Source organism: Rhinolophus sinicus, chromosome 14 (assembly GCF_057876585.1).
Source record: "Rhinolophus sinicus isolate RSI-liver-muscle chromosome 14, RSI-T2T, whole genome shotgun sequence".
Lineage (NCBI taxonomy): Eukaryota > Metazoa > Chordata > Mammalia > Chiroptera > Rhinolophidae > Rhinolophus > Rhinolophus sinicus.
This window is the reverse complement of record NC_142514.1, coordinates 9,823,013-9,848,251: the sequence shown is the minus strand read 5'-3', so window position 1 is coordinate 9,848,251 and position 25,239 is coordinate 9,823,013. Positions and strand designations below refer to the sequence as shown.

Genomic DNA, 25,239 nt, shown 5'->3' with positions numbered 1-25,239 from the left:
TCAACTGATTGGATAAGGCCCACCTGCATCATTGAGGGTGGTAATCTCCTATACTTACAGCCCATTGATTGCAGATGTTAATTCCATCCACAAACGACTCTCACAGTAACATGCAGACTAGCAGTTGACTGAAAAGTGGGGCGCCAGAGTGTAGCCAAGTTGACATACAAATGTAACCATCATAGAGAGTCAGTTCCAGCTCTTCCTGAGGCTCGAGGATGTGGCTTTTTCTGAGTTCCCGTCAGACCCCCTTACAGTGAGCTCCCAATGACTCAAGGCAAACTAATCGAGTACCTTATACAGTAACCACATCCCTAGGTGCTAGCAAGGTTCTTGTCTGTAGCTAGAGGTCCACTCCCTGAGCGCAGAGGACCCGGCTAATTTTCTTGGACCTTCTTTGTGCTGGATATCTTCAATTGTCCCTCCACCCTTCCCAGAGCTGCAGACGGCTGCTGCGGATGGAATGCATCAGTGGCCCTCTGGCCTCCGGTTGGGTTTGGCCAGTGGGAGACACCAGGAGCAGCCTGGAGGGTCGGAGGAGAGGGGGTCCCTCCCTGTCGTTTGGTGTTAGCCATATGGCTTGAACTTAAAGCCACAGCTTCTCTGGGCTGCCCCCCACTCTGTACAAGCACACTCCACCCCCCACATTCTGTTAACTGCTCCCTGCTCCTTGCCCAAATGAGACCTAAAGTGGTAACGTCTCCCTGCTATGGCATCCGGGGCTACTGCACTGTCCCTGTGGGTTTCTCTACATTCAAACTGAATTCTTGTAAGCCGCTCTTGAATGGAATCTGCTATGCACTACATGCATTTGCCCCAAATCCGTAAGTTGAAGCCCCAAACCCCAATGTGACGGTGGCAGGAGGTGGGGCCTTCGGAAGGTGAATAGGTCATGCGGGTGGAGGCCTCATGAAGGGAGGAGCACCTTCTAAGAACAGACACAAGAGCATCTCTTTCTCTTCTATGTGAGGACACTGCAAACCAGAGAGGGACCCTCACCAGACGCTGAATCTGCTGGCACCTAGATCCTGGGACTTCCCAGCCTCCAGAGCTGTGAGAAACCAATGTTTGCTGTTGAAGCCACCAGTCTATGGAATTTTCTTCTAGCAGCTTAAACTAAGACAGAACTCTTCCCAAATCCCCCAGTCTGAGTGGGCCGTCTGTTTTCAGCCGTCTGACCGATACACTCTGGCAGCACACATGGACTGGCCCCCTTGTGACGGAATGATACCTACTGACTGAATCAAAAGAGGGAGAAAGACAGAATCTTCCAGCAGGTTTAGAAGCAAAGAAACCACAGCATTTTCAGCTAAGGCGCCAAATTTTAACTTCCAAATATGTGGCTGAAAAACTTCGCCCAGCAATAATGAAGGTAGGGCAGGAGAGATGGATAACACCGGGTATGGAAGGAGTTAAGCTTCCAATGCAGGGACTAGCACAGCCCACTTTGACATTTTCTGCCAAAATATTTTAAATGAAACAGCTGTGTGTGAGCAAAACTGCTGAGAATTGTTCCAGGTCCAAGCCTGAATCTGCACCACTCACGTTCGGTATTTGATGGGCTGTGTAATAAGTGTCATTAGGACACCTCAAATAGAAGGCTAAATTCTCCTATATACACAATGTTAATAATTACAGTCTTTTTTTTCTTTTTCTTTCCTGTTTCGAAATGCAAAGCTCCGCTGAAAAGGGGTGGTGCCAGGAATGCAGGATTGCATCAGAGACTTCTGAGGCCAGCCTGGGATGTTATTATGTGTTTTATAACTTTCTCTGGATTTTCCTGACCAATTAATCTTTTATGAGTTTTATTTTCTACTCGATGCAGGAGAGAAGAGAGCAAGGCATGCCAAGTAACGGGATAGCAACAATTTACAAACATGACTGAGCACCTACTATGTGCCAGGCACTTCTTCAGGCCCTGGGAAGGTAAGGATGCATAAACCTGAGAAGGCCATAGTAATCTTTCTGTCATACCACACTATCTCGTAATTTATTTATTTTATGTCTCTGCTCTGCTAGACAGTGAGGGGCTTGTAAAGGCAGAGTTGTGTCTTGGTCATCTTTGTATCCAAAGTAGTCAGGCCAGCTCAACGAGCATTTGTTGAATGACGGAGTGACTGTTTACGGAGTGCATAGAATGGGCCAGAAACCTCTCTGGGTGCATGGAGGTGGCCAGGAACAAGACAGATGTAGTCCTGGCCTTCTTGGAGTGCATAGTAGGGGCGCAGAGGCAAGATTTACCCTGAACAAATACATTATCAGCACAATGAATGTCACCAAAGAGAAAGTACTGGATAGTCCGGCCCAGGTATATCAGTCACAGTCAGCGTACAGGTAACCAGCACTGCTCACTCAGGCGACTGCAGTAAGTGCTCTGATGGAGTAGAAGCATCCACGGAGAGATGGGCCGGCATGGGCTGAAGGGCCACTGGATCGCGGTGGGAAGCTGGGCAAGTTACCTGTCTAAACCTCAGTTTCCCATCTAGAAAAATGGGCAGATTCTAAGATGTCCTTTTGACCTCCACCCCCGGTGTTACAAGACCTGTGACTTGCTTCTAATTTAGAATATGGTAAAGGTGACAGATGTCACACCCAAGATTAGGTTATAATGTACCTAACTATCCATCCAGCCACACACCCACCTCTCTAATCTTAGCTCTTTATCTATTTATCTATCTTTCTGTGTATCTAAATATATATTCCTGTGTGTATCATCTCTACATTGATCTATCAGTCTATCGGTATATATATACACGTATATCTGTACACACACACACACACACACACACACACACACACACACCCCTACCTATCGATCTATCCACGACTCAGTCTTGCATGTACACACTACAGAGGCTCTCCTTGCTGGCTTCATGAAGTCAGCAGCCATGATGAGAAAGCCCCCATGGCAAGGGACTGCGGGCAGCCTCCAGGGCCAGTGGGTGGCCTCCAGCCCACAGCCAGCCAAGTGCCAGGGCCTCACTCCCACAGCCATAGGAAACGAACTGACAGCCGCCCGAGGGAGCTCAGAAGCAGATCCTACCGCAGTCAGGTCTCCGCGTCAGAAGGCAGCCTGGCCGCCATTTTGACTGTGGCCTGGGGAGACTCTGGCCAGAGCTGCAAGTTCAGCCATTCCTGGACTCCTGCCCCCCAGGGAGTGTGAGATAGTTGCTTAGGCCACTGAGCTTGTGGCAATTTGCTCTGCAGCAATGGATAACTAATAGGTAGCTGGCACACAGTAGGTTCTGACAGTTGAGGTGAAGGAAAGCAGAGGAGGAAAGATCAGTTATGTTTCCCTGACCTCATCTTGTCCCCCCCCCCACACACACACACCTTTCCAGAAATGGGCTTCCTGAGAGGCCCGGGCCTGTAGCAACGCCAGCCTCACTAAGGCGCCTAAGTTTGGAATGAGAAACACCACCCAAGGGCACTTCTAGAAGGGCAGACACTCCATGCCCTGTGCACTGTGGGTTCACTCGCCTGAGTGCTGGTGGCTCCTTCTTTGGAGCTGAGAAGAGGCGCTGGAGAAATGACCAGACCTCCATTATCTGCCCCAAACTTAGGACAATGAGGCTAACAATAACAGACTGTTCGCTTCCTCGTCATGGCCTGAGGTGGGGCCAGATGACGCGGTGGCTCTGGGTGGCAGAGCACAGGCTCCACCATCTGCTCAGATGTACGTAATTGCCCAGGTTTGTGGGTATAGAAAGGGAGACGGGTGCCTGCCTTGTTTGCAGACTCACCTGATTTGATTTCAGCACCTTTTCTGAAATGGCTCTGATTTCTCTGACTTTCAGAAAATGACTCACTTTGCCCCTCCCATGCAACGATACCCTGCCCGAATCTGTACTGATTAATACCGAATTTTCTGAGCCTCCTCCGGCACAATGGAGGAAACACGACCCGCTTGAGAAGGTTGTTGGAAGATTATCATTAAGATTATTATCTGGAATCCGTGCTACCAACAGGTTATACTGCACCGAGGCTGGCCAAGGGCTTAATTACAGCGTCTCGTGTAACTCCCCAACAGTCTGGGAGGTGGGTGCTCTGGGTAACGCATACTCCAGGTGAGGTAGCTGAGGTTGGGGGAGGCCAAGTGACTGCAGTGTCATCATCTGACGTGCTTCAGGTAATGCCCAGGACCCAGAGGGGCTGGCTTCCCCGCCACTGACCCCATTACACACCATAGCGGTCGGTATTACCTTTATCATGTGACCGCCTCCCAAAGATCTATATAGACCCCTGTTTTGTGATCTTGTGACTGCGCAGGAAGCAATAGGTCACACCACTGTCAGCCCCTGCCCCACTGGTAGGAGTGTAAGAAGAACCCAGAATGCCTAGGCCCCTGCTTACAACAGGCCCACGACTGGGTGTGAAGCCCCCTCAATCAGTCACACCTCACCCCTAATGTCTTCCATTACTGCCTGCTGGGCTGGAGCCCTGGTTAGGGGGCATTTCAGAGGTAAGAAGCTCCAGGAGCCCCAGGAAGTCTTGGGGTGCCCCATGGGCCCAGAGACTGGGCACACAGTCCCTGCTTTGGAACAGGGTTGGGTGGAAGCCCTTGCAGGGTCTGTGAGGAAATCTCTGCATGACCGGGAGGCCAGTCTCCTGTTTGCCTGTGGTCAGGGCACAGGGTAGAGACTGGCAGCGGGACGGACAGCCTTTGATGTGTTGTCCTATTCTCTGTCTTTAGTGACCATGGAAAGTCATCAACTTCAAGTCCAAGGAAACTTTCCTTAGAGGACATCAAGGTGAGTAGACTAGTGATGCTTTTCCCCCAATAGCAGACGTGCGGCACGACGGCTGACAATGGTGTGGCCTTTACCATTCACAAAGAGTAAAGTGGGGTCTAATCCATTCTGAGTCATGGCGATGACTTGCCCCCGACTCCTGGGGGATGATCAGGCTACGCCAGCACAGAGAACAACTAGTAACTAAGTGGCTCGTGCACTTAGGTGTAAAGGGAAGGAAAGAACTCGGCCTCCCTATGTGCTGGACAGCACACCGAGTGCTTTACATCCTGGTTCCCCTTTAATTCCCAACACCACCCCTGAGCGAGGTATTACTTATGTCCCCAGTGTTCCATTTATCCACCACTGCATGACAAACCAGCCCAGAACTTACTTATTTTGCTCACCAGTCTGCAATTTGGGCTTGGGGACAGCCTGTCTCTGTTCCACCTGGCATCCAAGAAGTCCAGGTGGAAACTACAAGGCTTCCTATGTGACCTAACCTCAGGGGTCTCAGAACGTCATGTCTGCGACATTCTATTGGTCAATCCAGATTAAGGCTAATCCAGATTTAAGGGGAGGGGAATTAAATTCCACCTCTCAATGGGAGGCATAGCAAAGGACCTGTGGGCCTCTTTAATCCACCACACCCATTTTACAGATGGGGAGACTGAGGTTTCACAGATATTTAACACTTTCCCATAGAGGGCAGTTGATATGTAGCAGAGACCCAAATCTGAGCCCACCTCTGAATAAGCTCTGAACACATGCTCTTTGTCCTTTACAAAGTAGTACTTCAGACCAGCAAGATAATACTGATAGTTGACTGTTTAGCTAGTAGGGTTTGTCTTCAGAAATAGGCACAAAAAGACCATTAAAAATAAGACCTTGTTTGAATTTCTTAAGTCTATGGGAGTTTCCTAAGCATTCAGTTTCTTTTCTGAGAGACAAGCTTGGTCAAAGTTTTCACAGGTTAAGACTTCACCAACACACAAAATTCAGGCTTAAACAATGAATGTGATCTGGACTAGAAAATAATTCCTGGATTTGTCCATAGCTTCCTCTTCTCTGTCAAGCATTCTTGTCCTACTACCCCTCCCTTGAAGACCAGAGAGAGACATGTGGGTGCCTTGGGCACCCAACTGTATGCTGTGTGCAGTTGCTCAAGGTGTGCACTGTACAAGGAGATCAGCTGAGGGGTGATACGGGTTGGAACTCTCAGCTTGTGCTCCTTTCTCCAAACCTTGTGTCATGGTGTGAGATTGAGTCCATCTGGAGTCAGGGTGACATTTTCTAATTTGATCAAGGTCACCATGGGGGCCTAACCTGCCAGAAGAGACTAATATTGGGGCAAACTTCAAACCAATGCTATCTAAATTAGCCTGAAGAGAGGCTGAACATTTCAAGGCAAAGGTGGGGAAGGAAAACGTGATGGCTCTCGGTCTCCCTTCTAATGTCTCAAGCAGTTCTGCTCTGGCTCCAAATTTGCGTACTCTGTTCAGATAAACAAAAATTCTTCAGTTATTGGGACTACCTTCTATAGAGGACAATTCATTGATCATGTATCTATCCCTAGGTATTTACACACCCTTTAAAGGTCTTGCCCCTCTTGAGTTCAAGTTCTGATTCTTCCATTTACTTCTAGCCTGGCCTTGGGCCAAATCTATGACATCTCAGGGCTTGTCACTTTCCCTGTGAACCAGAGATCAGAATGATATGCATTTCATTAAGTGTAAGACACTATTATTTATACATGCATCATTATTTCATGTATCACTAAGAAAATAAAGCTGCCAATTAAATTGACACGCTTTTGACTCTAAGATGCAGCCTGACTTCTGAGATAAAAATAGAAACAAAATGTATCTTAGAATTGATGTAATTTAGTCAAATAGCTTGCCTCCCTGTACTAAAAGGATGTTGTGAGGGGAAGGCTTTATAAACTATAAAGCACTAAAAATATTAATTCTTCTTAGACAAATGAACTTTCAAATGACTTCATCTCCAAGACTAATGTACTGTTAGATCCTCCCCAAGCCTCGTATAATTGTTTTAATGTTCTCACTAAGTATTTAAAAAAGCTGCATTTGCAGCGTCTGAGTTGATTTTCTCCATTTATAATATTCCCACCCTCCGATGATTTATTTGTATAGTATCAACTTGTGAGTTTTCCCTTGAATGGGATTCAAGATTTGGGGCTTGATTTATATAGTTAGAATTGACTAACATTTGGAAACAATGAGCCGTGTTGTCTAAACACATAAATACCACAAGGGAAAGCTGAAGTGCTAATTACTGTAAGGGGAGGTGGGGCGGGGAAGGAAAACTACCACAAAACCCTGTTCAGTCTCAGGGTTTCCTTACAATGGTGCTGTGGGCTGGGGGAGGGGAGGGCTCCACAGGCCGCATTCCCCGTGTTGTTTTGAGGGAGGAAATGGCTGGAAGGTTTGGATTGCGGTTTCCCTCTGGAAAGAAAAAGAAATAGTTGGGAGGCCACCAAAGAGCAGTTGATTCATAATTCTTGCAATCTGAAAAAATGTCAGCTCTCTGGAACCTTGGGCGTCCTGTGTCCTCAGCAGGACAAGCAGGCCTTGGCACTCCAGCAGGCGCCAGGTCACGAGTTCTGACTTCCTGGCCCTCTTGGGCTGGTGGGTGGGGGCTGGAACTGACCCGTCCAACCCCAGGAGGCCATATGCTCCTGGCTCAGGATGACCTAACCACAGCGCCAGAAGTGGCCTCTCCAGGCCATCCGGGTGTCCTGGGGGAGGCAGCCTGGCACCCCGAACAAGCCAAACCTTGGAATCAGGCAGACCTGAGCTTATCATCTGCCTCTGTCATGTGTCAGTGGTTTGTTCCTGGACTTTTCTGTACCTCAGTTTCCATATTTTAAGGCTGAATGAGCTAATGCAGTGGACAGTGTCCATCCAAGTGTCTGGAATAGAGTGGACGCTCACTAAATGATTTCTGTTCAGCACCCCTGATGGAAGTCTCTGACTCATATTCAACCAACATTTTGCTCAACTCCCACTAACATGTTTCCCCGAAAATAGGACCTAGCTGGACCATCAGCTCTAATGCGTCTTTTGGAGCAAAAATTAATATAAGACCTGGTCTTATTTTACTATAAGACCTAGTCTTTAATATAATATAATGTAATATAATATAATACTGGGTCTCATATTAATTTTTGCTCCAAAAGACGCATTAGAGCTGATGGTCCAGCTAGGTCTTATTTTCGGGGAAACACGGTATACGCCAGGCACTGTGTTGGGGATGCAGCAGTGAGAAAGACAGATCTGGTCTTTGCTCCCACAGGACTTAGAGTCCAGTACAACGAGTCCATAAACAAAGTAAGATATATTCAGTGGCTGATAAAGGCTGTGGAGAATATAAAGCAAGACATGGGGTGGAGAGAGACCAGACTTGGGGCTGCTATCTTAGGAAGGGCCATGGGGGAAGGCCATGCCCGATAAAGTACTTCAGCCCCCCAGCCCATGATTCTCCAGCCCAGTGGTTCTCAACTGGGAGTGATTCTGCACCCACTCCCCAGGCAATATTTGGCAATGTCTAGTGACATTATGGACTGCAAGTGGCCACTGGCATCGAGTGGGTAGAAGCCGGGGATACCGATAAATATCCTACAGTGCACAGCAAGCCCCGCCCCACTGCACAAGAACCCAAAGAATTATCTGGCCCCAAATGTCAATAGTGCTGAGGTGAAGCAAACCTGATCTAGTCCATGATGCTGTGTTATGTTTTTCCTGACACTTAACAGAGCTGATGACTCTGCACCCCGCCTCAGTGCAAGGCACCTGGCTAAATAACAAACCCACCATCATCATGGCCTGTCATGGTGACATCAGAGAGCCAGCCCCCCAGTTCTTGCCCTCGCCATGGTGTGCAGGCACGCAGTAGTGCCTAGCTACACAGTGTGCTCTGTGGAGGCTGGCTTTACGTCCCACCCACCCCCGGCGTAGGTCATCCCAATAAAGCTCATACTGCCAACTACATAACTACAGATTTTTTTTTTTTTTTTTTTTTTTTTTTTTTTTTTTAAATCAAACACAATAGGAATCTGGGGCTGGCTTTAGCCAGCTTTGGGGCAAATGGATTCAGGAATTCTTCTAGAGCAGTGTACCTGGAATCCAACGACAGGTATTGCCATGGTCCAAAACTTACATACAGTTAAAGGAAAAAATCAGAAGCAGGGAGTGATGCTGCCTCTTACAGGCACAGGTATAGCAGGAAGTGACAGCTGGCAGACTGACAGTGAAGAAGGAAGAGCAATGTCACCAAGGGAGAGAGAAGAATTCGGAAAGCACGATGGTCTGGGGCCATTTGGACTCTCCAAGTACCTCTGCATTACATAGTACAGAACTGAAAAACCAAGGCCAGGTTGCACTGTTACTGCCTCCCCACCAAAACCCACTCCCCTTATTCCATGCCACCAGGACTCTGATTTTATTTGGGAGATAATGTGCTCAGCCCTATGATTGGCTGAAATCAGCCATGGCCATCCCCTGCCTCTTTGCCAGTGATTGGTCTAGGAGTGGGCATGTGATCCTGTTCTAGCCAATAAGATGTAAGGGCAAGTCTGCTTGGGAGTTTCTGGGAAAGATTTTCCTCTGATCAAGCAGACAGCCATGTGACTAGAAAATTTGCTTGCTTGTTTGTTTGCTTGCTTTTAACCACAACTCCTTTCTTCCTGTTTGGGAAACGGCCTTGTGAGGAAGGATGTGATGCTTGCAACTGTGGCAGCCATTTTGTGACCATGAGGGAAGTTTTCCCAACATGCTGAGGATGGAGAGAAAAAAACACAGAAAGAATCCTTGTCTTCAATGACATTGTTGAGCCCTAAACCAGTTCTGAAAACTTAAGATTTTTTGTTATATAAGAAATAAAATGCGTGTATTGTTTAAGCCTCTATTAGTTGGGTATTCTGTTACCGGTGGCCCAAAGCATCCTAAATAATATGGTTTCTTTTTGTAATAATACCTCTCAGAAAGATGCCATCTCCAGAAGTGAACATTTTGAAAGGTATCATCTCTAAAATGGACAAAACACCAGTTACTTAGAAACCTCTTCAATCTGGAATGATGTCCTCTACCCTGAGGGTTCCACAAAGTACAAAACTACTCTATTTAATCACACCAGAGTCATATGACCATCTCTGCTTTTGCACAGTAACTTAACGCTCATGATCTCCATTCACAGACTCATAGAATCACAATATTGGAAAATTGCACTTTGAGCCAATTTCCTCCATAATCTCCTCCTTCGTTGTTCACGTTCTCCACCCCCACCCCATGTAGCACTGGTTTATCTGCCTAATAAGTGCAGAATAAAGGACTGGGCACCCGTAGCCAGCCCCTCCTCTCTCCTTCCTCGTGGGGGTGAGCTGCCCACAGGAGGTTTACACTCTGCTCTGCTCCTCCACAAACTCAAGAGTTGAAGGGCAGCCTGTGCTCCTGGAGGAGTGGGCCCTGCTCCAGGCCAGTGCTACCTGTGTCTGGGTGGGGACACAGGCCTAAATAGGGAGCCCTATTTACCTTCTGATATAGGACACATTCTCCACTATAAGCTTTATCAAGAATGAAGATGATATTTTGGTCTAGCATTTTATACCCAGGGTCCGTTCAGGGAATAGACTCTATACTGGCTACTTTAAGCAGGGAAGTATTTTTAATAGGATAGTAAACGGGTTATAGAATTGTAGAAAGAGCTGAAGAAATAGAGCTATCAGGAATGAAAAGGCACACTGCTGAACTGGACCACCAAGTGATCTGCTGCCCCTCCCATGAACCATATAGATGCTGGCAGCTCCAGAACCTATCGTCCTTGGGCACAATCAGGAAGCTGCCCCTCCTGGTGTGTCTCCTGAAACCACACTGTGCCTGCCAGGACCAGTACCAGCCAAATGGATCTGCTGTGCCCACCTCACAGGCTCCACACTGCTTAGGGACCACTGTTGAAGCGACCTCAGAGAAAGCAAGTGCCTTGGGGACATGCTTCCCAGTAGAAGTATAAAAACAATAGGAGTGGGCCTCTGCTGTACACCTACTTTCCAAACCTCATGTGAATTCATCTCCTTGGCCAAATCTGAATCATAGGCAGAACTCTAGCTGCAAGGGAGTCCTGACACCAATTCCCAGCTTTCTGGCTTCTGCAGGAGAGCTAGGCCTGCAAAGCCAATGGTGAAATACTAGATGAGTCCGTATTCTATACACCCATCTGCATGGTGGCTATGAGTATAACTGCTAAATTAGACTACTTGGTTTCAAACCCAGCTTTGCCATGTGCTAGCCTTGTGGCCTGGAGCATGCCATATAATTCAGTATGCATAAGTTTCTTCACCCATAAAAGGGGGATAATAATAGGACCCACCTTATATGGTTATTACGAGGATTAAATAGTCCCTGTATTCAAACCCTTCCTGCTTGTTATCAGGAACTCAGAAACAGAATCGATTCAGATAGGGAGGGAAACCTGGACATATAAAACACATAGAACTGTAGTCGGCACATTATATAATAAGTACCATGGAAGTATTTGCTATTATGGCTTCAAAACTTGGCCCCTCTCAGGCTATTCCCCAATAACAGCTTAAGATTAGACAGAGACAGTAGTGGTTAGGATGGGTGTGTGTGTTAGACTTTGTGTAGATCAACAAATAAATATGTCCAAATTCCTTAATAATAGCACTGTCAACAGGCCTCATGTGGTTTTGAATCGGTACTGACGACAATGAAGAAAACCAAAGGTGGCTCCTGAAAGCATGCTCACTGACTCCCAGCGTCTTCCCTGCCAACCAGACTCCGAGGGCCATCCAGCTGGGAAGGCCCAAATGAGACGGTGTCCACAGGAGATGACCGGCTTCAAGCATAATTCAGCATCCTGTCAGGAAGCTGGCCTGACAGCTGATAAAAATGAAATATAATTAGATGTCAACAAAAAAAGAACATGGCAGGGCATCCGCTGAAATACCAAGCTCTTAGCCAAGACCCCCTTCCATAGGGTGCCAGTCATGCCTAGCTACCCCTAGGTGATGATGTGACCAAAAGACATTGGTATCAGATGCTGAGACAAAAGGAGCAGTGGTGTCTGGCGTCCATGCAAGAAGTGTCGCCATGCCATTGAGGGGCTATGGGCTTTCCCCTATAGGTCACGTGGTCTGTGGGAGTTCTTCCTGCTGTACAGGCCATGTCGTAGGAGTAGCCTTGGAAGAAAGAACATCAGAGGTTGTGACCTTCCTCTGTGTTTTGGTCTGGCTTCCAGAACTGGAATACTGAGATGAGAGATAGTTTGCCTGTTCCTCCTAAGAATGATACTTCTAAAAATGATAGCTACCATTCATCGTGTCCTCACTGTGCCCTAAGGCTATGCAATTTGTTCTTTAATTGCATTCTCTTTCTAGTGGCAAATATGGCTGTCTCCCAATATCCATTTTCCCTTCATGTGCAGTTATGGAATGCTCCCTCCGCCCCCTGCCTCTGCACCCTAACATCCACTAAGCTAGCACACAGGAGGCCATAGACTCCATTTTCCGGCTTCCTTTGCAGCGAAGTTTGGCCATGTCGTGGTCAATGGGAAGTGACCAATAGAGGTTCATAAACTTATAAATCGCATGTTTAAAGGATCCGCCTCCACTTTCCCTTTGCCTCTCCTGTGGGCTGAAAAGGGGATGGAGAGTCATTTTCACCCAAGGGACAAGATTCTAATGTGTGACACAGCAGCAAGATAGAAGGAACCTGGGTCCCTGGACAACTTCATGGGGCATAGCTACCCTGGACCACCCTACCTTAGACTTCCACCAAAGAGAAAAACATATTTTGTAATTTGTATACTGCCTTTCAGGACTTGTTACAGCATCTTAGCGGTACCCCGACTAATACCTCTTCAACCTTCACAGTGACCTTGCAGAATAGGTATGATTTTTCTCTCCATTCTACTGAAGAGAAGTCCAAGATTCAGAGAGGTTAAATGGCTCGCCCAAAGTCACGGCAGTACAGAATGGCAGAGCTGGGACCTGATTCCAAGTCTGGCTGTGACCCAAGTATGTGCCCTTATTTACTGCTCACAGCTCATGCTTCCCTCTGCAGGCTCTGTGCTGATGGCAATTTTCCTAGGTCTGTGCAGTTTTAAAAAGTTGGGACAAAGAACCTGATGTGTTCCTCCCGCCACCAAGGAAATGGAGGGAAAGAGGTCTCCTTTTCCTTTGTAAAGCTGAGAATTGGGGACCAGGGGTATCAAGGCATGATAAATAGGGGTGGCGAGTTAACATCTGTTGTTTTTGCTTCCATTACCCCATTCTGAGAATGGCACCCAGATTTTGTGTGGGGGACCTCCCCTGCACTCTCAGTTTATATGATTCAGGCTGACTGACCCCCTGGGCCTGAGTTAAGCCAACGGGACCCTCTGTCCCTGGCATTGGAGTTTGGTGGGGAGACATGAAGTCTTTAAGGGCCCAGAGTTTATTCACCCCAGCAGCAGACCTTGACAAGACCGTCCATGGGTTTTTGTCACCCGAATTCTGGGCCGCCTGAGTCCTGACCCTTCCCAGCCTTGCTCATCAGCTTTGCTGAGCTGATCTAGAGAGTTCTGACACATCCTCCTAATCGAGTGCCCCGTGGCTTACATTTTTTCCAGGGCTGGTTTTCCTTTCTTGCAAAGACATTGCCTGATCACTGGAGCTGCTCTGAGCCCAGGGCAGAGGGGGATGGCACAGACCAAGTCCAGAGATGACATCGAAGGTTCCAGCCAAACCACCTGTGAACCCCGGAGCTGGGCTCAGAGACCAACATCACTAGGTGAGGAGCTGGCAGGCCCAGGAATGGGATGGGAGACAGGCAAGAGGCTGGAGAGAGGATAAAGAACCAGGACTGAGTGGGGGTAGCGGGGTGGTTATATTGCTGGGTTCTGGGGTGCAAGTGGGTTCCGATAACATGGATCTGCCTTGGGGCTCCGTACATCCTGGCACTGGACCAGGCCACAGAAGAAAGGCCACCAAGGTTCTGCCTGCTGGCTGTGCCCAATGGCCCAGGAGCAGGGGGCAGTAAAGTAAGGCTCGGCACCCCCTCTCCAGGCCCAGTGAGAGCAGCACTCGGGAGGTGCAGTCCTAAAGCACTGGGGCGACTCTTCCTAGATGGAGCTGGATTTATGCGGCTCACTCAGGGCTCTGCCTAATTTCGGAGGCACCGACTCAGCTGGGGCACCATTCATGGAGCACAGCCAGAGCCACAGGCACCTGGGGTGAGCTTGTGCCCCTGTGCGGAGGGCACACCACCATGGGACCCTCCCAGCTCTGCCAGGCTTGTGACACTAGGGACCAGAAGGAGGGTGGCAGCTTCAGCACCTGGCTCCCTGGTCCTGTTGGCAGGACCCTTTGATGCAGGACTTTCTGATCCTGAGTGTCGGCGCTGAGCACACAGAGACTGGAGAGATAGTCGGGTCTGGCACCAGCCAGATGGTGAGATGGCTCATCAGTTATGGACAGCAGGGGACAGTGATGAGGAACCAGTGGGTCTGAATCCTCCCTCTGCTAATTCCTAGCTAGGAGACGTAGGGCCACTTGCTTCATTCACTTCTCTGAGCCTCAGTTTCCTCATCTGTAAAATGGGGACAACAAAACTTTCCTCTTCGGGACATTGTGTAGATGAAGGAGGGGCGGGGAGGGCTTCAGCTCAGTGCTTGCTGTATAATTAGCCTCCAGTCCGTGGTAGCTATGACAGTGTTAGGTAGAATAACAGAATATCTCACTTTTCTTGTGAATCACTTTTGCATATCTAATTCTGTCTTCATGATCACACTAGGGGGCAGGGGGAGGGAAGATGGGTCAATGTTTCCATGTTATTGAGGAGGGAATCAGGCCTCTAGAGGTCAGGTGGCTTTCCTGGGTCTCCATGTGGGCTGGGGACAGGGCCAATGGTGTTCACTCTTGGTTTACTTCTCAGTCCCAACGAGAACCCTGCCCTCCAGAGAGAATGGTGCAAAGAATCATGGGCACCATTACTGGTGCTTACTGGGTGCCAGGCCCCCTTGTCTTATTAATGCTCTTATTTCCTGTTACAGGAAGCCAGCTGGCGAGGCAGGACCAGCGCTTATGAAGAAATCTTCCCTGGAAACTCACAGGGTCGAACTGTCAGTGGTGACGCGAGGAGACGGAAGTTGATGCTTATGAGCCTCGGGGCGGAGATGTGGGGCTAGGTACTTGTCTGGTGTGGGCACTGTCCTGTGCACGGTGGGTGCTCAGCAGCGTCCCTGGTCTGTACCCACTACCTGTCAGTAGCACCCCCACCTGCACACACCAGTTAACTGAGCATGTCTCCAGGTACTGCCCAGTGTCCCCTCAGGGGCAAAAGTGTGCCCAGTTGAGAACTACTGCATGGAGAGAAATGAGGGTATGACAGAGGGGGTTCTGGAAGGGTCCAGAGGACAGCTGCCTTTAGTGCACAGAAGGAGGGGTTTAAGAGAGACCTTGCAGAAAGCCGGTGTTGGTGACTACATCAGTGATGTGTGACAGACAGAGCAGGCCGTCACAGCCTTCCCCGTGAAGCCCAGGACGTGATAAACGGCCACCATCGAGAAAGGCCCATCTTCCTGCTCCTGGGAAGTAGAGGTTTTATGGAGGATGGCCCATCCTAAATCCACCCCTGTCTTTCCCTCCTAGGAGGGCCCAGAATGTCCTCCGGCCAAGGGACCCAGATAACTTATGAGCTATGGATGGGGTGAAGTCACCTGCACCTTCACTTGTACCTGTTTATGTCCTGGCTCCTTGTAACACTGACAGGTAGCATCTGTCCCAACCATGAACTTGCTCCTGGTCTTGGCTCCCTGAACTCAGAACAAAACGCTCCCCAAGGAGGTGTTATGGAAAGAGAAGCACACAGGTGTGAAAATACCGTGAGATTGCTCTGCTCAGCCTCCGTGGACCGGCCATCACAAAGTTCTGGAACCACCGCGCAGCTCTGCTTGCTGCAATGGTTAGAATGGTTCATCTTATCACGATAGTGCTTGCCTTGGGGCCCCCTTTTTGTTCTTTGTTTGAGACATAATTCATATACCATAAAATTCACCTTTTAAAAGGACACAATTCAGTGGTTTTTAGTATATTCACAAGGCAGGGCAACCATCACCACTAGCTAATTCCAGAATCTTTTCTTTACTCCAAAGGAAATCCTTACCGATTAGCAGTCCCTCCCTATTTCCCTCTCCCCAGCCCCTGGCAACCACTGTTTTCTGTCTCAATGGATTAATTAGCCCGTTCTGCACATCTCATCTGAATGATGTCACACAACATGCAGTCTTTTGTGACTGGCTTCTCTCACTGAGCATAATGTCCTCAAGGTTCACCCATGTGGTGGCAGGGCTCAGTGTGTCATTCCTTTCTATGCAGGAACAGTATTCCATTGTGTGGACGTACCACATGCTGTTTGTCTGGTCATCAGCTGATGGACATTTGGTCGTTTGCACTTTTGGAGACGCTGAGTGATGGGTATTCACGTACAAGTGGTCATGGGGACATGTTTTCACTTCGCTTGAATATACACCTACGACTAGAACCGCTGAGCCATTCACCTGCGGTTCTTGGTTTTGAGATCATAACAACTTTGAGATCTGTCACAGTGGGTCAGTCTTGGGTGTTCCTGGGTTGGGGCTTCAGCCACTCTAAATCCCTGCTGTCTTCCCACCTGGCTCACGGAACTGCCATCGCACTCTCAACACACACACACACACACACACACACTCACACAGAAGTCTTTTAGAAGCTATTCATAGCCCCGCTTGAGTTCCCACGGCACTAGCTCTCTGGGTACATAGCTATTCTGACAATGTCTCCATAATTCAGTAGAAGAAACATGTCAGATACTTATAACTTCAATATGGCCCATGGGGACATCTATTACCCAATACTGTTTTATTAGTTGCATGAAGATATGAAAATGAAGAAAGGGAAAGGAACTCTGATCAGGGTCTCTAAGGCTTCCTGTAAAATATCGTGTAAGATTCCAGAAATGAAACTAAATTGTACATTAATTTTTTTTTATTTAGTTAAGGCCTACTTTAAAAAACAACAACGGTTTTCAGGGGCTTCTGTATGAAAGTCAAATTCGCTTGTTAATTATATCCTGAGCCCCACTGTCACGTGAGGTTTTTTTTCCCTCGACATTGACGTGATCTGATTAAGTTAATGGTCTGCGAGATAATGACATTCCTTTGCAGAAATGGCCAGGCCCATTTCTGATCAGTTCAACAACTCGACTGGGTCCTCTAAAAATTCAACGGAGGTTAGCCTTGGACCTGGAGGCACCGTTCCACTCATTTACTTCTGGGCCACGTCAATATTCTAAAGAGGTTTCGGGTGTTACTCCTTTTTGAATAATTTATCCTAGCTAATAATAGCCTTAAAGATTGGCTAACATGAAAGCAAAACAGCCATTCCCACAGGTGTCTCAAAATGAAGCCTTTTTTGGGGCAGAAGAGCGTAAAATCACCATTTCAGCTTCTGCAGCCCTCAAGCAATTCAGTTGAGAGGGTTCATCTCAACCCAACCAGTGTTCCCTGCGCATCTCTTCTGAACACATGTTGTACGACTTAGAAAGTAGAAATAAGAGGGGGTAGTGGGAAGTACAGGACAGGCTATCTTGCAGTGACAAGCAACCCCCTTCAACGTCAGAGGTTTTAAATAACGAGTACTTTATTTCTTCCTGCATCTCTGTTCATCTCACCCTGAACAAGAAAGGAAAGTCCATCTTTCTTTTACTAGATTATCATCTGATGATTAGATTGCTGCAGGGAAAGAAGGAGGTTTGCTGACGGACTTTCAAAAGTTGCTTGGAGGCTGCATTACTTAGTTATAAGCAAAGGGTTTCATGAGACAGTGAGCTCACTGCTAAGAGTGAAAGCCATGTCAAGATAGGATGAGGTTTGCTACTCCTTTTCCGTTAGCTTTGGTACCTTAGCACCGGGCCAAGCATGGAGCAGGTGACGGGCAGCAGAGCGGAGCACCGACAGAGGTTGCCCTCATGGGTTTGAATCCTGCTCCCGGCACCCCCAAGCCGTATGACTCAGACGACTTTCTTATCTCTCTGTGCCTCAGTTTCCCCATCTGTGAAGCGGGGAAATAACAGTCCTTCCTTCCTGGTGCACAATGAACAGCAACTGAAGTAGTGCCTGCCCAGCAACCGGAAGAGTCTCTGGCACACGTGGACACCGTATTAGCGGTAGGAATATTTGATAAATAAATGAGGATAGCATCTTTTGCGTGTTGACTTCTGAACTGAACTGAGGATTATTTTCCTGGATCCTCACAACAGCTCAGTGAAGGAGGCATATGATGATGACCACTTTGCAGATGAGGAAATGGAGGCTTGGACAGGTCACTTGCCTGGAGTCTGATAACTAATCAGAGACCTTTCTGACGCCAGGGCCCACACTCTGTCATGAAGCTATGGAAGGAACCTCTATTGCAGAACAAAATAGACAAGGCTTAGGTGCAGGGCCTGGTACCCATTTTTCTTGGTCTGATGTGTTGTAAACTCCACACTCCGTCTTCATTCAGACTGTGAATATTCTTGGTTCCAACATTCTCTCCAATCCTCCCACACCGATCCCTTCTTGTGGACTCCCGTCTCCCAGAGTGGGTTCTGGGATCGCACTGCATCGTTCTTCTGTGAGGTCTTCTTGGACAAAACATAAATTAAAAACAGCACCCCTTCTCCCTTTCTACCTTCACGTGTATTATCCAAGTGGCCGCCAAATGACTCATCCACGTAGCTTAATTCACGGCTTTTAAATCCAGAATGCCATCTTTACCATTTTCTGCACATGGTAGAGCCAGGAGCCGTTTTCATCACTGAGCTGACCTAAGTCCTGCTTCTCTTTGCAGCAGACGTGCTGCAGGGAGAGGGGCAGGTCACGCCATCTGTTCTAGCCTCTCTTCTTCTGTAAAGTGTGTTTCTTTCTTAAGCTCACCCCTTCCTTCACAGGATAGTGGGTGAGGGCTGTTAACGGGTGCGAAAGGCAGTTCAATGGAGAGATTTCTTGCTGCTATACTTGCTAACGATGGGACAGGTAGCTTCCAAAATATGACAACACGTAGAGCCAAGCCGAACGGAGCTCTTCTGTGCCCTTTTGCAACAGAAACGCACCCCAGAGCTCTCCAGCGGATTCCGGGCTGTCAGAGAATTGTCAGCTCCCCCAGTCACCGTCACACACCTACGATGCCAGGCTCTGTTCTAGGGATGAAGGTCAGAGCTGGGTAGCACAAGGCCTCCACATTCATGGAGCTCCCGTCTGGGTATGCAGGTGCAGCTGTGGTTGTCATGGGCTGGTCTGGATCCAGGACAGGAACACGTAGCCTCACTAAGAGGTGGGGCTTGAGTGTGAAGAGCAGCGGCCGAGTGCTGGTTGGGGAAAGCCCAGACAGTGGAGGCAGGAAACGGTGCCTGAGAGGCCCGTGCACAAGTCTGGGTTGAGGCATTTGGTGCTTACGTGCAAGAAGGATACCCAGGGGCTTGTTCCTGAGATTGCAAAGCTCTAGGGCACAGACGGGGCCAGAGCAGGGAACAGAGGCTGGAAAGTAGCTGATGTGGCATTTCTGATTGGAGAGAGACAAAGTGCAGATGGGAAGAGGATAAGCGTGGCCAGCACAGAAGGGGATAGTTTCCTCCCATGAGAAGCTCACCACTAGTGGGGTGTGGGATGGCAGGTAATAAATAAGCAAACTTATACAATATAGGCAGAAAGAAACAAAAGAGTTGTGGGGATGAAGAATGGCTGTGCCAGTGAGAGTTTCCTATTTCAGATGAGGCTTTCTGAAAGGTGACATCTGAGCAGATATCTGAGTGATGGGGGAACCAGGACAGCAGCAAACAGCATGTGTCAAGGCCCTGGCGAAGGAGAATGCTTCACACGTCACAGGAATAGCAAGGAGGCCAGAGGCTGGCACCGAAGGAGCACGGGGGCGTGCGGTAGGAGGTGAGGGCACAGGAGTAGAAAGAAACCAGATCCCACAGGGCAGCGGGAAGGAGAGAAGTTGGGCAGATTTAGGTTACATTTCGGATGGGTGGTAGAGACCAAGCACTCTGAGGGCGCCATGAAGCCTGAATTTGAAGATAAACTTACCTGGGCAGAGGAACGCAAACCTGTAACTCAAACAACATAAAACGCTTTGGAACCAATCTCCAAGTAGCAGGTGAGCGCCTCCTGCATACACTAGGAAAGAGTGCAGCTGGCTTACGAGTATGCCGACTCGCAGCCTGCTGTAAGACCCTGGGCTCATGCTTTCCAGGCAGCCCGCTTGCACACCCCTCACAGTGTAGCACGTGCTTGCATGTACTGCCTCTCTAATCCTTACGGCCTGTGAGGCAGTGTGTCGGAGCTGGCTGTCCCTGCTCCGCAGAGCTGACTAGGAGCATCTCTTCCCAGCTCTGTCACCAGGCACATCAGGGGAGTAGCTTAAGTATTTACACCATAGCAGTTGCTGAACCCCACACCCAGCCTCCCTTCCCGGGCCCCGGAGAGCCGGCTGTTAACTACTTAGCAGCACACCACTGGCTGCACCCATTTGGCAGAGGAGGTAACTGAGGCTCATGAGGGTAAAGGCCCACAGCCCTGGAACGGCAGTGCTCCAATCCAGACATCTGCTGTCTTTTGACAGTTTGTAGATGATGGTGGGTGATTTCTGGTAGCAGCCCCTCCAGCGAGAGTGGTTCACTGGGATTGAATTTTGGATGCCGTGGGGAATTTTAAGGATTGCCACATCTCTTTCGGTTCCGAACTGTGTCTGGTTTCGAATGAAGCCAGAAATCCCCCGTGGGTTTTCCAAGAAGCAGATGATCCCCTTGCTGACCCCTGCAGGCCACTATCACAAGAGGGCACCTAGAAAACCCTGGAGACAGTGCCGGGGGAGCCACCCCCCATCAGCCTGTGCCTTTAGGGGCTGGGAGAGGAGACCAGAGGAAGCAGAGGCTCAAGGTAAATGCCGCTTGTGTAACTGCCGGTGAACAAAAGGTCACGCCCCGTGGTATTACTTTTGATTACACCGAAAAAACCAATCCAGTTTTTAATTTCCTCAGGTGGAGGCTGCAGGCTACATATGTTTCCTGGGCACTGACAGGGGAGGGGTGGCCTGTGACAGGAAGTCTTGTTTGTTGAAGAGAGACCACCCAGAGGGCACTCTTCGGGGCTGCCCGGGGGTCCCTTATACCCCAGGTGCTCACCGGCTTCAAATATAAACTGAACCCTGTCCTGACCTGTCTTGAGCTGTGGAGGGTAAGGAAGGCACCAGCAGGAAGAACAGGAGCACATATTTATTGAGAAGCTACTGTGTGCCACGCACTTTAGACATATATATGTATACACACTCATGTAATCCTCAAACACCCTATGACTAGACACTTGCACTATCCTCGTCCCCATGTTACAGCTGTGTAAACAGATACACAGAGAGGCTACATCATTTGTTGGAGGTCACACAGCTACTAGGTAGCAGAGCTGGGGTTTGAACCCACCTGGTCTGGCTGGAGACAACGAACCCTGAACCACTAGCCCGCATGGGACAGGAAGATGCAGAGCTTAGCCACAGAGCACTAAGCAATCCTCTGACTGTGGTCTAAATGTCCTCAAAGGAAACTGGGAAAATGCTGTGGGCACCTGGGCCCCTCACATCTCTACCCGCTCTGTCCAACAAAGCCAGGCTACCCCCAACGATGCCACCGCGAGGCCCGACGTGCTGCCCTCATCATTTCTGGCCGGGACCATGGCTGTGGCCTCCTGGAGGTCTCTGCCTCCGGCCTCGGCCCCTCCACATCACTGCAGAGGGCGTTCGTCCCCCTCAGCCTCCTGCAGGAGGCCACCACTAGCTCCGGCGCCTGAAGCAGCACGCACACCTGGCTGGCTTGACCCTTTGTTCCCTCTGCCGCTTTCACATTGCAGCTGAAACCACCATGTCCCGTGGGCATGTCCTCTATGGCCACCACTCTCCCTGCCTCCATGCCTTTGTACATGCTGTTTCCTGTGCTTGGAACACTCCCTCCCATTTTCTGCACCTGCTAATTCTTCATGATGCTAGTCAAGATTCCTCTCTTTTTGGAGACACCCTAACTCCCAGATCAAGGTAAGAGGCACTCTGGGGTCCCTGGAGATGGCCACAGACTCCTCCACCCTGATGGTCACTGATACACTTGTCTGCCTTTCTGCTGAGCTGTGAGAGTCTCTGGAGGCAGCGATGGTGTCTCGTGAATTTTTGTTTCCTTAACACCCAGCATAGTATCTAACACACAGTAGGTGCTTAATAAATAACCACTGAATGCATGAATGAACGAATGAATGAATGAATGAGTGTCTGGCCATCTATCTTTTCAACCAGGTACGAATACTGATTCATGTCCTAAATCTGACAGCCAAAGGCAATGTGTGCTTTGGGGGTGGGCGGGGGTGAGGAAGGGTATTTGAAGATGAGAGTCAGAAGTAACATGAAAGGGGGCCAGGGCAGGCGTTTTGAAAGTATAGTGACAACCGAAGTCCCCACAGCACTGACAGCGGTCGTGGCTGCTACTCTGGAAAGACAAACCCACCCCCACGCGGGGCGATCACACAGCCACAACAATAATCTCGCAGCCACTGCCACGGGGATCAAACGTGCACTGGAGGCCACAGTATGTATGTGTGTGGTGATTAAAGGCTGGCGGTGAGTTCCTTCTGCCCGCACATGAGGCCACCGTGCCCAGGAGGCCCAGGAACTGCTCTCTGGCGACAGGATGGATCAGTCCTCGAGTGTTCCAGACACTTACCCAGCTCCCTAACCACCTCCTGCTTTTGCGTTCTCCCGGGGATGGAGCCCATGCTCGCGTCCACCGTGGCGTCCTGGACTATTGTCATTGCAGTATTATTGGGTGCTTTGTGGGCAAGTGGAAGGAGATGGCAGGGGGTTGGCAGGCATGGCCGGTGAACAGGGTGACATTGCTCGAACAGGTCCTGAGACTTGGGGTTCGGAAAATCACAAGATGATGAAAGGTACAGCATGTCGGTTGCTTAGCCCAATAGAGCGGATGAGGGGTGCTTACTATGATGTCACTAACAAGCTAACAGACAAGTTTGGAAAGAGTCGTCTGAGGATGAGGCCCGGAGGGACATTTCGTGACAGAAAAGGGAGCAAGCTGGGTGGTTTCCGAGGTGGGTGTGTCACCTGTGAAAGCTTCCCAGCATGGCCCCCACCGACACCACTGACCTGGGCTTCCCCGGCGGCAGGAAGAACCCACTAGTTCTCCGCGATGCCAGTTAAGGTCCGGGATGCGAGCCCTGGTCACCGGGTAATGAAATCTTAATAAACGGCGCCAGGAGAAAGGCTGTCCAAACAGATTAACGGCGACGGGACAGAGTTCAAAGAGAGATCGCTTTTCATGATTTAGATGCCTCTCAAGGCCGTTTCAAGGGCGGGGTTCTCTGTGGAGCACAGTGTGAGCAAGAGAGGAAATGGAGCAGGATGAGACTTGGAAGCTGAGGGAGGGAGACTGATGAAATGCAGGCCTGCCCTCCCCCAGGAACCCACGGTCCTTCCAGCTCTGGGAAACCTGGTCGGGAAGGCCAAGTTGCCAGCTGGAGAGATTCGGACAATGACATCAATGATTTCCAAACAAAAGAACTGTCACTTACTAAAAATTAACAATGGGCCCTTCACTTTTTAGGGTGCTGTAAATGTTCTAGAATCAGACAGCAGCGATGGTTGCACAACCTTGCGAATGTACTAAAACCCACTGAATCGTACACTTTAAAATGGCAATTACATCACAATAAATAAATAGAAAAGTGGGAAAAGCCCCTTTATTCCACGTCCCACCCTGGGTCGGGAAATTCAAGGATGTGATGATTTGGGTATAGGAGACCATATTCCACAAACAATGGAGACAAATTTTTAAAAACCCATTGAAAAATGGTGTTCTGGAGGCGTCTGCAGTTAGCTACCTGAAGCATATTTTAGCCAGGGGATAAACTTCTGTTACACATACATATTTACTGTGCACCAGATACTGTTGAGGCTTTAGGGACTAAAGAAAGATGAAGAGACGAGGGCCCTAGCCCTCAGAGAAAGAATGGGAAATAAGACAAGAAAAAAATAATGTGGCCGGAAGGAGAACGTGCCACGAGCAGTGAGAGAGGCTCCCGAGGTTTAGTTCCAAGGAGGCTGAAGTCCCAGTCGATCCAGGGACCAGGGAATGAGACGTGGAGAACGCAGTACCTTAGATGGACTTTGAAGGATGGGGGGGCTGGAAAACACAAAGTGCTTCCATTTGCCTGCAAAGGAGGGTGTGTGTCGGGCAGTGGAGGAAGGTAGGTCTGGAAAGCGGTAGAACCTTCATAGCAGCTGACAGAGATGGGGTGGATTTGGTCTGTTTCAGGTCCTCACCAGGGAATGACTCCATCAGTATGTCCTTCCCTGCCTTGGGGGTGGTTCTGGTTATAAAGAGTGAGGCAGGCAAGGTTTGCTTTGGGGAGCCCTCCCCAGCATCACATCCACCCGATTCCCAGCACGATTCTGTCCTGAAGGCCCTCAGCTTTGATGGGCATGCCCCCCAAAGATACTCAGTGAACATGAGATGAGAGAATGAATGAATGAACAAACAAACAAAGGAATGAATGTTCCTGACATGCAAGACCCTCACCTCCATGTCAAAGCTAACCTGCCCAGTGTCCCATTTCTTCAGGACTCTGCTAGGAAAGAGCCAGGTGATCTAGTTGAGTGTTCCCGTGAAGGCACTTCGAGAAGTTAATGGTCACCCTCGTAGGTGAGATGATGGCATTTGTGAATATATCCTCTGCAGGAAAGCTTAACTCAGGGGACTCTGATGGTGGCATCTCAGGCACAGGGCCTGCTGGGCAGAGGTATCCACACACCTGAGATCACAGCGCCACCTTCTTAGGCTTGACCTGTCCCCGTGCTCAAGTATCTTAAAGACGATGCAGTTGCAGAAGCAAAGCCACCTCTGGCTTGGCAGGTCAGCGACGACAGCAGCAGGCTGGGCGTGGCCAGGCCCCTGCATGATTTAACAGGGGCCCGTCTGTGCCTGGCACTCTTCACATTCACTGTGCATCTTTTATTCGCACAGACAGGTGACTGCGACTCATGCCTCATCACTCTAACCGTTGCCTGATGTAGGGAGTAGGAAACATTACAGGCATTTGTGCTGCATCAGTCTTCTTGGACGGGAACCGTTCCTGAAGGTTCTATGAGCTGCCACCCCCAGAATTCAATTTACCCAGCCTGCCTTCCCTGGAGGGCCCCTTAGCATCCTGGGGTTAATGCATTTGGGCTAGAAGTTTTTCTTCTGTGCTCCACTCTTGTCAGAGTCCAAACCATCTTTTCCTACCTGCCACATATTTATCTTCACGCTGTGCTCCTGGAGGGAGAAATCTGAGGCTAACCCAGCAGATGAGCTCATGAGGTTGGAGGCGTGGGATCCACTGCTGGCCCATCTCTAGTTGGTGGGGTCGGGGGTCGGGGTGGGACAGT

The 25,239-nt window shown here is 49.3% G+C and overlaps 1 protein-coding gene and 1 long non-coding RNA gene across 7 annotated transcripts in view; one reads left to right on the top strand and one right to left on the bottom strand.

Annotated features, from left to right (window-relative positions):
• Window positions 1–25,239, bottom strand: part of KAZN (kazrin, periplakin interacting protein) — a 1,016,124-nt gene that overhangs the window by 246,905 nt on the left and 743,980 nt on the right. The window lies entirely within an intron of this gene.
• Window positions 586–16,720, top strand: LOC148755330 (uncharacterized). Its single transcript, XR_016018459.1, has 4 exons — window positions 586–1,372; window positions 1,826–1,926; window positions 13,377–13,537; window positions 14,799–16,720. It is a non-coding gene; the product is annotated as an uncharacterized LOC148755330 (long non-coding RNA).